This window comes from Aptenodytes patagonicus, chromosome 2 (genome assembly GCF_965638725.1).
Source record: "Aptenodytes patagonicus chromosome 2, bAptPat1.pri.cur, whole genome shotgun sequence".
Lineage (NCBI taxonomy): Eukaryota > Metazoa > Chordata > Aves > Sphenisciformes > Spheniscidae > Aptenodytes > Aptenodytes patagonicus.
Window position 1 is genome coordinate 163400667 of NC_134950.1, and position 12611 is coordinate 163413277.

The following is a 12611-nucleotide window of genomic DNA, read 5'->3' on the forward strand; positions in this document are numbered from 1 at the left end:
TGGGAAGGACCCATGTTGGAGAAGTTTGTGAAGGACTGTCTCCTGTGGGAGGGACCCCACGCTGGAGCAGGGAAAGAATGTGAGGAGGAAGGAGTGACAGAAATGAAGCATTATGAACTGACTGCAACCCCCATCCCCCATCCCCCTGCGCTGCTTGGGAGGAAGAGGTAGAAGAATCAGGAGTGAAGTTGAGCCTGGGAAGAAGAGAGGGGTGGGGGGAAGGGAAGGTGGTTTTAGTTTTGTTTTATTTCTCACTATCCTGGTCTGTTACAATTAACTGGAAATAAATTAAATTAATTTCCCCAAGTTGAGTCTGTTTTGCCCATGACAGTAATTGCTACGTGATCTCCCTGTCCTTATCTCGACCCACAAGCTTTTCATAGTATTTTCTCCCCCAATCCCATTGAGGAGCGAGAGTGATAGAGCAGCTTGGTGGGCATCTTGTAGCCAACTAAGGTCAACCCACCACAACAGTACCACAGTTTAATCAAGGACACTTTTTTTTTACTTTTCAGTGTAAGATACTTCCTTAATTTTTTTTAACTTCTATTAATTTTTTTTGGGTGTTGATAGGAAAGTTTTGTGCTGAACTGTATATTAACTATCTACGTATTTATACGATGTTACACATCACATTGGTCTGAAAGCCTCAGAAAAGTACAGAGATTTAGCTTCCCAATATGTCCAGGAAGTAGAAAAGTATTAACTCCTTATTTATATGCTAAGTAACCACTTGAGGTCTGTAACAGAGTCACAGCATGTAACTGGAGTTTGGAAATGTCAGATCACGAACACAAATAGTTTTGAGCATGATCAAGCTCTTCCTGGAAATACACACACAGAAAGACCTCTCCCTTCTCCCCTCCATTTCTAGTGCTCTCTAATTCCATCCAAATATTTTGGAGATAGCCCTTCTCAAGCCAGTTTTGTTTTTCCACTGCCATATGAAACCTGGAAGCTGAGGACTGTGAAATGAAAAACTGCAAAGAGAGAAAGATTCCCTGCTGTTTTGTCCAAGTTAAATCTTGTCCTTACTACACAGAATTAGCATGCCCATCCTTGTCCATGCAGCATCTTGAAGAGATATGATAATTGTGTTTTCACTTTGGGATACCAAAGAAGTCTGACGAGCATTGTACCGGAAAGGTCTTGGCATTTTGCAGTTATCATTCTTACATCAACTGCAGCAGAAAAATGTGTGATCAATTAAAAATCAGTTCTAAAGCCTGCTGCTGACTGACTATGCATTATTTAGTGAATACTCTGCCGATTTCTTCTTTTGAACTTCATAAAATACAAACCTTTATGTTCAAATAGCTTCCATTAATGCATTCTGTCATGAGTGTTGTTCTTAATGCATATGACCTGATTACGCCAACTCTTCAAAAAGGGTAATAAAACCATAAACTGCTCCTCAGCAGTGAGCTTACATAATAAGAGCTAGTATTTTAATTAGGCTTTTCTTGTTGCCATTTAAATATAGGTTGATAGCAGGTGGGAAAAAAGAAGTAAGACAAAATCCTTCAAAATATTTTCGTTCTCTCCATCAAATGGTTCATGTTTGCGATTTAGGAAAGAGACAGATAAAAATTATGATGATGGAGTGAGATAAAGAATTTTTAAATCAACTTTTTTTCTTTACAAAACCAAAATGTCATTTTTAAAACCGGTGGTGAACCAATGAAAGTCTTCCACACAATCACCACATTGCAGAGAATCACATCTTGATAAATCATTGACCAAAAAGGCTACAGTTTCAGTTTTTCATACCACGGTTTATCTTTGCTTTAATTCAAAGTAAGAAGCTAACACCTTACCAAGCCAAGGATTTAGAAGACATAGCAGTTTCTGAAGGTATGCAACAAATCAATACGGCTTACTTTAATTCAGCTTTACCCTGCCCAGAGATGGGCAAAGGTGGCGTTTAGACCAAAGTGAGGACTACACCAGTTTTAAAATTATTCCACAGGAAGACTTTCAGGCTGGAGAAGCTGAAACCACCCTGGGGACCACTAAAACCAGAGAATACAGTAGTACAGATTGATGCATGTAAGAATCATGCTGATCCATAAACACATCAAAACCAGTATTCATGACTTCTCATTGGAGATCAAAGGCTTGTACGCATCTCATATCAGTAGTGTAAGAGATTAACTGCATGGAAATCAATGCAATGAAAGGAAATGTAATTGATTCTGCAAAGGAAAACTGTCAGAGTTACTGTAAAAGACAAATGAAAAATCTGCTGCCTTCAGTGGGTTTGATTACATATCTAGGAAAGGAAGTGCAGAAGAGTCACCACTTGTAAAATGTGCAGATCTGATTTTAGCCATATATCTGGGAAATCATTAATATCCCTTATAAAATAAACATTAAGAACTTAACATTGCTTTCCTCTCACGTGACCAACAAAGAGACTAAGAAGTCAAAGAGAATGGAAAAGCATTTCTTCATGTCTTCAAAAAAAGAAATATTTTATATTTTTGTGAACAGTGTATAGACCCCATTTAAGAGCTTCTGAGAGAGGATGTGGCTTTCCAGGTCTGATGGTGACTTCCCTCTGGGGCTGGGGGAGATGATCACCTTGCCTGCAGGAGGTGGGCATGGGTGGAGTAAGTAAAGGAGCAGTGCGAGACGGTCAGAAGACTCTGCAACATCAGAGGTGTCAAAAAAGATGTTGAAGGATCTTCTCTGAGACCCTGCATGAAAGGAGGGGCAGGCAGAGTCTAAGCTGATTGGGCTGGTAAATGAAGACTCCTGTGAAGACGAAGGCTGGAACCTGGTGACTTCAGGTACCGTGAGGAAGGGTCCTGCTCTGCTGACAGATCTGCAGCTACAGACCAGGTTCAGTGCCCTGGTTCTGGGGCTGGGAGCTCTGCTCTGCTCGGGGAGGAGAGCTTTAAACCCAGAACAACAGGGGCGGGAGATGATGGCCCACAGTCAGGCAAGGAAGTGGTAGACCAGGCTGGCAAGAAAAGGGAGATGTGGACAAGAGAGACTCTGGTGAACAGGGCTGAAGGAGGCCCAACTCAAACAATGCACAAAAATAAGGAGAAGCTGAGCACACAACTCCATGGGGAAAGCTTTCATACTTTTCCTGGGAAACCATCACAGCTGGGTGCCTCTCTGTGCCTCTACACCAACGCAAGCAGCGTGGGGGAATAAACAGGAGGAATTAAGGTTTGTGTGCAGTTGTAGAGCTACAATCTCAATAGGAGCATAGACATGTGGTGGGAAAGCTCATACGATTGTAGTGTTGTGATGGAAGGATGCGGGCTTTTTAGGAAGGACAGGCCGGGATGCTGAGGAGGGGGAGCTTCCCTTTACATGAGAGACCAGCAGAGATGCATGGAGCTTGTCCTAAAGAGCCAGATGAGAGCTTATAGGTCAGGATTAGCAGGCAGACCAATGTGGGTGGTGTTTGTGGTGAGTGTCTGCTACCGACCGACCGTTCAGGAAGAAATAGATGAGGCCTTCTTCATACAGCTGGAAGAAAACTCACATTCAAATGCCCTGGTCCTTATGGGGGACCTTAATCATTGTCTGCTGGAGGGACAACAGCTTGGGCACAAGCAACCCAGGAGGTCTGTGGAGGGCGTTGATGACAACGTTCTGACACAGGTGATCAAGGAGCTGCTGAAGGGAGATGCTCTGCTGGAGCTCACACTTTCAAACAAGGAGAAACTGCATGGGAAGGTGAAAGCTGGGGGCAGCCTCAGCTGCACACACCATGAGGTGGTGAAGTTCAGGATCATGAGAGGAAAGATCATGGCAAAAAACATTAAGCCCTGGACTTCAGGAGAGCAGACTTTGGCCTGTTCAGGGACTTGCTTGGAAGAATCCCATGGGATACAGCCCTGGGGAGAAAAGAGGTCCAGGAAAGTTGTTGGATTTTCAAGTATCACCTCCTTCAAGCTTAAGAATGGTCCATCCTGATGTGTACAAAACCAAGCAAAGGAGGCAGGAGGCCTGCGTGGATGAGCACATTGCTCCTGATGCAACTCAAACATTACAAGAGGTAGAGGCAGGGACAGGTGACCTGGGAGGAATATAGAGACTGGTTGTGCAGGGATGGGGTTAGGAAAAAACCAAAGCTCGTCTGGAGCTGAATTCAGTGAGGGACATGAAGGACAATAAGAATGGCTTCTATAGGTACATCAGCAGCAAAAGAAAGTCTAGGGAAAACATGGATGTGCTGCAAGTAATATTATTTAGTTATTAAGCATGTTCTGTAAAGGCTATATATTGCAATTCTTTGTTAGGAACAGTTAAGGTTTTTCTAAGATTATCATTCTTACTAAATCACGTTTGTGGTGTGTCTACAGTATTCAGTAAAGTCTGGAGACCTTTTCTCCAAGAAATGTTAAGGCTCACTTTGGAAAGCAGAAGAGTTTGTAAGATCCTGTTGTTTTTAAGGTCTTTAGAGACAATCTAAAATTTGCAAAACCAATACTCGAGATAAAGTCCCATATAATGGGCTATAGGAGTAATAACTGAATTCTATGAACTGGAGACACATTTCCAAACTTTTTTCCCTTTAAATTGGGCACAGAAGTGATTTTTTGTGTTAAGCTTCTGCCAGCTTAAGTCCTTAAGTGCATTAATATTCTTCTCAGGTTTCTACATTTTTGACATTGCATCATTAGAAACACAGTGCATTTCCATTTGTATTCTGTGAGCAAGCTAGTTCACAACACGTACGGATTATAATCACACCTGGAATCTGCCAGAGTCCAGCCAAATAAGCAATTATCATGATTCTGGAGATTTAAAAATATATGTTTCAAGAAAAATACGCTGTCCTATTTTCTGTTCTTCAGGGAAGAAAAGAGGGTTTATTTCACCTCAACAAAAAGGACCATGTCTGCTTGGATTTCCTTGCCCTAGATTCTGATACGGTTATTTTAATATATAACTGCCTTGATATATTAAAGAATTTATCAGTAAATGTATCATTTAGTATGGAACTCTGATTCTGCTTTTAAGTTCTGCTTGATGGATTATCTTGTATTCTGTAAGCTAATATCACTGATGGTTATGTAGGGCGTCACTATAAATTAGACTATTTAATGTGAGATGATACAGTGTTTCATTTTAAATATTTTATTGTGTTATGTGCCTAAAGAGAGCACACAGATTACTTGTCAGCATAAAGAAACCGGCAACCGGGATTCAGAGTTCCTCGAGGTACACATCTGACCTGGGACAGTGAGCTGTTCAGTATAATATTCCTCTTTAATACAATGTTTAGTAATAGAAGCCACCACCATCTATTCCAGCAGCTGAACAGTAGAGCTAACAGAATTGGTCCTGAAGCTTTCTCATGGCTCTGACGAATGGCAATTTCTGGGGAAGGTGAGACCACCATCATAAACAAAAGTGAGCTACGCCACAGTCCCTTAGATGGCACTGCTTAGTCCTGCTTGCGGCATCCTAACATCTGTCACTTAAACATACACTCACCAATGACTGCTGCTATCTAAAGTAAAAGGTAACTATTTTCATGGCACAAAACAGCAGCTTTCCAAGAACAACCCTTTCATAAGCACTTATTTCAATGGACATCATCTACCAACCACGGTTTTGTAAGATGCCAGAAGCCCTTATGCCCAGACCTGAAGTAGATACTTCCAGCTATTAGATCTCTGAAATGAAAAATGCCCTTAACAGAGGATACATGTTCAGTATCCATAAAGCACAATTGAAATTAAAGGAATATCAACATTTTTGATCTCCGTAATAGGAGGGAATTATTTTCAGTGGAACTGACCCTACCCTAGTGTGTTGCACTGGTAGGAATTTTGCACTTTTTGTGACTGCAGTAGCATATAATGAAATGTGGTGACATATAAAGGAAGAGAATTCAGTACTTGTCCTATAGTGCAAGTATAGATGTGAATTGCTCTAAGCTAGCGAGTCCATCAATACATGCATTTCTTGTAGGTACACGCTCAGTTTCCTTAATGCAGAGTGTGAATGTCTGCAACATTTAATATATTAATTCTGTAAGTCCACTCTAAGGTAGGAATATATTGCCATCTTCATGCTGTAACTTAAACAAAAATGAAGTGACATATATGAAGTCACAGAGGAAGCCTACGGCAGTGTCTCACCTCCAGGGGTGATGCCTTAAACACCACATCAACTTATGCCTCTCATATTTGGATGTTAGAGCAGTAATTTTTCTTCTGATTTATTGGTAAAACTTCTATGGCAAATAATCAGTTTCATTTTTTCCTCTGAAGTCTTTCACGCCCACAAAAAGAGCAACATCTTATTTACAATAAAATCACCTATCTCTTCTTTCAGTAACATTTATTGTAGCATCTTCAGTTATCTTAAATATCTTGCTCTTTTGCCATTGATGAAAATGCGGTACCAAGAATGCTGAGATGGGAAGGGACACGACCGTTCTCAGCAGAGCTCATAACACTGACTGTGCCAAAGCTTCTCTTTGGTGAACGAGGACTGAACACGTCAAGCCCACTGATGCCAAAGGTAATGACAAGGATGTGCAGAACTAAAAATAGGACACTATGGCCACTGTAACCAAAGAGCAGAGCATCAAAGGAAAAAACAAACACAAAACGTTTCCAGTGGAATTCTTTGAATAAAATGGGGGGAGAGGGGAATGGGAACCCCCAACCAGAGTAACCTGTCCAGGTATTCAGTGTACGTGTAATATGTCTTACTGGGGTTTCCTTAAAGAATTCATATTCTGACACTGGAAAAGGGGATGAGGGGGAGACAGCACGCCATTATTCTGAAACTCTTTTCCCAGAATGCAGGAACCATGCAAAAGCTGTCTGAATATCCCCCACCATGCTCAAACAGGGCTTATATAGACATTAGGAAGCAGGGAGAGGGGGGAAGCTTTTCTTCCTTGCAAGTATCAAGATAACCAAGCCAGAATAATTACATACAGCAGATCACAGATAAATATTGATTCAGATGGCATTGCAAAAAGAAAAGGTGAGAGAACAGCAGCTTGAAAATAATGATGTAAAAATCTATGAAATAAATCTATGAAATAATGGTGGAGACAAATAGAGCTACAGCAATTATGCACACAGCAGTTCAAAAGCCCTTCTGGATTAGGAACAACAGCAGATGATTCAGTACCTCCTGTGAAAATGGTCCTCCCCACTTGATATCTATGCAGCCCTTCTGCCTGGAACTAAGCTGGCATGACAGGCACGAATTCAGGCAAGGAAAAACCTACTAATCAGAGGAGTCACTCCAGTTCAGTTCCAGGTGTCATCACTTAACCAACTTTTTGCATCTAGATATCCTAGTTAGCAAGACATTGTGCTACAGTGCTAAAAAAAAATTGATAACAACAAATGAGATGGATAGCTTCTGGCCCTGTGCAGCAGGATCTATCATTCAAATGTTTTATATATGAATGAATTCCAATATTTCTCTAAATTTTATTGCACATTTTAGACAGTAATATCTGTGACAATAAGCTGTTTACCAGCAATAGCATTCATTGTTTGAGGGTACCTGCAAACCTCTAACATGGTAGGGGCTGAAAGACTTACTCCTCCTTTTTTTCCTGGCATTTGCGTTTCACTGAAATAGAGATTTCTTAATGCAACTTCTGCACCTGCTGTGAAACGTAATTTCTATTACTTTAGAACCAATTATACGCTTGATTGCTGCATAATCTACAAGAATAAAAGGTAGTTCCTGCTCCAGAAGAGTTGACAGTGGAAAAGGTTTATTGACTATGAATGCAGGAGAAACCCATTTTGACCATTCTGTGGGGTTGCAGTAGGCGCAAGGGCATACAAAACTTCTGGCAACTATAATCCTCTTCCTGTATGTTTTTGGTACTTTAAAGAAACAGTGGAAACTGTAAAATACTGACTGGCCAAGAGAAACTCAAAAAAATGTTTCTCTTTGCTGAAGAATAAATACTATGATCTATGAGGGAGGGTTTTTTGAATTATAGCTGCTGCCTCTAAAGTTGTGCAGAACTGCTTCCCCCAGCATCTGATGTGTCACTGTTATCATTAGTATCTGTCAGGGCTGTTACAGATTCTGATTTAAAAAAAGGAAAATAGCAGCACAGCAGAAGTTCTTCTGCTTTTGAAATTGGAGTTTAACAACTCCTGTGAACTGTACTTTAGTGCTGTCAATGCAGGCAACTATTCACTGCACATTATTAGAGCAGTTTTACTGCTTGCTCCTTCCTTTTGACAATAGGGCCCATGTGTATACCTAGCTCGTCCTTAAAGCAAATATTTTGAACCTGGATGTGCTCGTTTTAGGATAACTTAGATAAAAGCCTCCTGAAAACTTCAGGTTTTTTGGATTCCTTGAGTACTTCAGCTACAGATATGCACTAGACAGTCTCACTCCTGAAGCAGTCCCTGATTTCAGCCATGCTGCCAAGCAAACCAGCAAAGGAAACCTCTTCACACTGTATTTATTTTTTCAATAAATAGAGGGGTCCAAGCCTGTCAGCCACACAAGTTTTATGAAAACTGAGTTCAGGGTCACAGTAACTATTGACCTTTGCATAGCTACTATTGGGGCAAATGTACCACGGAAACCTCACGTGAGCCCTCTCCACATGGGCAAGAACCTTGTTCTAAAAGATGTAACATGATGAAACTGGTAAAATATTCCAATAAGACCAATTAACAGAAGCTAGTTTGTGGCAGAATTGAAACTCCAAAAGTGGGTAGCTGTTGAGTCATAAATGGCAAGATCAGAAAAAGAGAGGAAATCTAAAGAGTGAAGATTTTTACAAAGATAAGCATACACAGAACAGGGCAAAGGTACAGCCTGTTTTGCAGTCCTATCATGCCACCAACATCCTCATATTGCTAGAAAGTATCACACAAACTGTTTGAGGATAATACAGCCTATTCACTGAAAATCACCAAGCACCATGCTGAAGGCCAGTGGGCTGATGCCATCAAATACTAAGGGGGACTTTGGGCTGTCGGGTGCACCATGGAAAGGATGGATTTTTTTAATAGACATTTTGCATAGTCATTTACACCCACAAAAAGTGAATATATCACACTGCTATTCCAATTTAACAGTGTTTTTCACTCATTCTACAAAGGCATAAATGATGGCTCATGTCGTAGGACAAATGAGAGGAATGAGCCCTTTAATAACAGCCGCACTTAGGAAACGTGTTCCCTCTTGCACTGAAGTTAGTGCCTCTTTCTATTGACTCAGGAGCTTGTATTGGTAAGGGCCCAATTCTTCCAACAGCTTTGGAAGACTTAATTTGTTAAGACTTTGGCTGAGATCTGAGAAAGGCTGAAGCCTTTTTTCCGAGGTGCCAGAAGTGAGGGCTTTTTTGCATTCTGATCTTCTGACATAGATTTTCTCACATCCAGTATCTGCCATTATTTATACAGCTCCGTTGGCATGTGTGGCATTCTTCAGGCTAGTAAGAAGTCAAGAACCATGCTCTGAGGAGTTCATAATCTAAAAATTGGCATATAATTTAATGACTAAGGACAAAAGAAAACAAGATAAAAAGAAAATTGCTCCTGGGAAAGTTCCACTGTTTATTTTTAATCGCAAAGAATGCAGATCATTCAGGCTGCTTCAGATTTGTTTCTTTTTTGAATGATTAGACACGCAAGAGAGAAAGAGGTCAGACACAGCCACCAAAAGTTCCCCTAGGAAGGATGAAATAGAAGGTACAAAGGGAATAAAATTTTCGGAACCAAACCCTCTTACTCTCCTGCCCTGCCTTTCCTCTGTGTTGCCAAAGAAGAACAAACCAGGAGATTTCAAGGGGAAAACCTTTTATTTCCTAAAAATTGGGGTATCTTCAAGGTGATGCAAAACGCACCCACCCTTTGTTCCTACCTTTCCTGGGAGATGCAGCATGAAGTCGGCTTGCGGACTGTGCACAGAGGAGGGCTGCTGTGAGCAGCGCCAGAGCTGGCACACGCTCATGTACCTTAGTGCAGTTGTAGGACCACCCTAAAATATTCTGAAAAGTGTTTGGCCCTGTAACCACCTAGAACCCGGGGAGCTGATATGTAGTTCCCAGCACGTTGCTCCTTTCCATCCCACTTGACATTTTTTCCCTCCCTCTCCTGCAACACAACCCAGCCTACATTTAGCAAACACATTCACACCATCAAGTTTAAATACACTCATTTTTCTCTGCCTTTGCACTCAGTGTTGTCCCCACAGAAGGAGACATGAATTTCACTGGCAATTATATTCTGAGTAACCCAATTAGTCCTGAAATACAGAGCAGTGAGCACTGTATATTTTCTCTGTCTATCTCATTTATAATGCTTGTAGATTTTTTTTTTTTTAAAGCTTCTTTTTTCTTTGGCAATTCTCTGCTGATCATTAGCTATAAATAGATTGTATTGATGCATGTAAATGCCTGCTTATTTTATAAACTACAGCTATAATTTTATTTTAAGGTAAATGTCTGGCAAGGAAAAGAGCAAAAAGGCACATGTTAGATGTATGCAAGATAACGCTTAAAACTACCAGTCAGGTTCTCCTCACCTACCCTGATTCCAAATGCAGGAACAGGGAATATGGCTGAATTACAGGCCAACAGATTTAATTATTTGGAAGAAAAAAGAAACATACAGAACAAATCCACTGTTGCAAGATATTTCCAAGATTCATATGGAATTCAACAGTAACAGGAATATTTGAAGTTACATAAAAAAATAATAAATCTGCCATGCATCCCACAGAAGGGACATGTACTAACCTTGATGCCTTAGGGAATTCTTAGGGAATTAAGTTTTCACTGTGTATTTCTTAATAAAAATTGGTGGAATGTGATATCAATTATTTCAGCATTAAAGGATAAAGCTGGGAGTAAAGAAGACTTTTCTTCTCCTGGACTGTATATACTGTCCTGTTGTATATATAATTTGTCCATTTTGATATGAATATTTTTCCTTTCTGTATAGTTATGTCACTTTGGTAGAGAAGGCAATGGAGGAAGTAAATTGGTCGTCTTGACTTTGGTAAGAAAAAAGGTAAATCTTCATTCTAAGATGGAAGTTAAGTACACCCATTCAGCTTGGTAAAACTGACATGAATGTGAATCAGTAACATGCTGTGACTCAAGGTACACAAGTTCACAGCAAAACTGTATGAAAGAAAGGAAGATTCACTTGTGAAATGGGGAAAATCACTAATGGAACTCGATATTAGCTTTCAATTAGCAAATGTATCTTTTGCTATACGTTATGAAGCTCAGTCTGTTAGACTTAAAATAGAAAAAGCCAGTGAACAGTGAAGAAAAAGAATGCTGGTCTATTTTTGCTTTCTTTGCCATGTCCTAAAAGCAGTCTCTAGTTGTTGAACATAATGTGTTATCAACTGATTGTACATTCTCAGCTGACCAGAAGCCCAATGATGAGAACACATCGTCTTCACAAATGAATATAAAAGAAAGAGTTTGGTCAGCATCAGACCCCAATCTCTTGTGAATTGGTACAAACCACTCAGCAGTGATCTGTTGGGCAGCAGACCAAGGAATTTGAAATGGCACGTTAGAGGATGAAAGTGGGGCATGTACATGTGTGCAATGAGAAAAAATTAGCTCTTCAGAAGTCATTTTGCATAGAGGCAAAGGCTGCTGCATCTTCACTCCTACCAGATTTGAGGTCAAAGACTCTGTCAAACCCAATTTTCCTGATGGAACAGAGGAGAGACTTTCCTGCTCCTGTATCTGTCACATTTCCTCCAACCCGATTTGCAGACTGACAATGATAATGTCTTCTATTGCTGTTTTTTAAGTCATAAAATTTGAAAACAATCATAGAATCATAGAATAGTTTGGGTTGGAAGGGACCTCTAAAGGTCACCTAGTCCAACCCCCCTGCCGTGGGCAGCGACATCTTCAACTAGATCAGGTTGCTCAGAGCCCCGTCCAACCTGACCTGGAATGTTTCCAGGGATGGGGCATCCACCACCTCTCTGGGCAACCTGGGCTAGTGTTTAATCACCCTCAGCGTAAAAAATTTCTTCCTTAGATCTAGGCTAAATCTCCCCCCCTTTAGTTTAAAGCCATTCCCCCTTGTCCTCTTGCAACAGACCCTGCTAAAAAGTGTGCCGCCATCTTTTTTAGAAGCCCCCTTGAAGTACTGATAGGCTGCAATAAGGTCTTCCCAAAGCCTTCTCTTCTCTAGGCTGAACAACCCCAACTCTCTCAGCCTTTCCTCATAGGAGAGGCGTTCCATCCCCCTGATCATTTTTGTGGCCCTCCTCTGGACCCGCTCCAACAGGTCCGTGTCTTTCTTATGCTGAGGGCTCCAGAGCTGGACGCAGGACTCCAGGTGGGGTCTCCCCAGAGCAGAGTAGAGGGGCAGAATCCCCTCCCTCCACCTGCTGGCCACGCTGCTTTTGATGCAGCCCCAGGATACGATTGGCCTTCTGGGCTGCGAGCGCGCATTGCTGGCTCATGTCCAGCTCTTCATCCACCAGTACCCCCAAGTCCTTCTCGGCAGGGCTGCTCTCAATCCCTTCATCCCCCAGCCTGTATTGATACCGGGGCTTGCCCCGACCCAGGTGCAGGACCTTGCACTTGGCCTTGTTGAACCTCATGAGGTTCACACAGGCCCACTTCTCGAGCTTGTCCAGGTCCC

At 41.4% G+C, this 12611-nt stretch overlaps 1 protein-coding gene across 3 annotated transcripts in view; it reads right to left on the reverse strand.

Moving 5' to 3' along the window:
• Positions 1-12611, reverse strand: part of DPP6 (dipeptidyl peptidase like 6) — a 525902-nt gene that overhangs the window by 101287 nt on the left and 412004 nt on the right. The gene's annotated exons all lie outside the window — the stretch shown is intronic.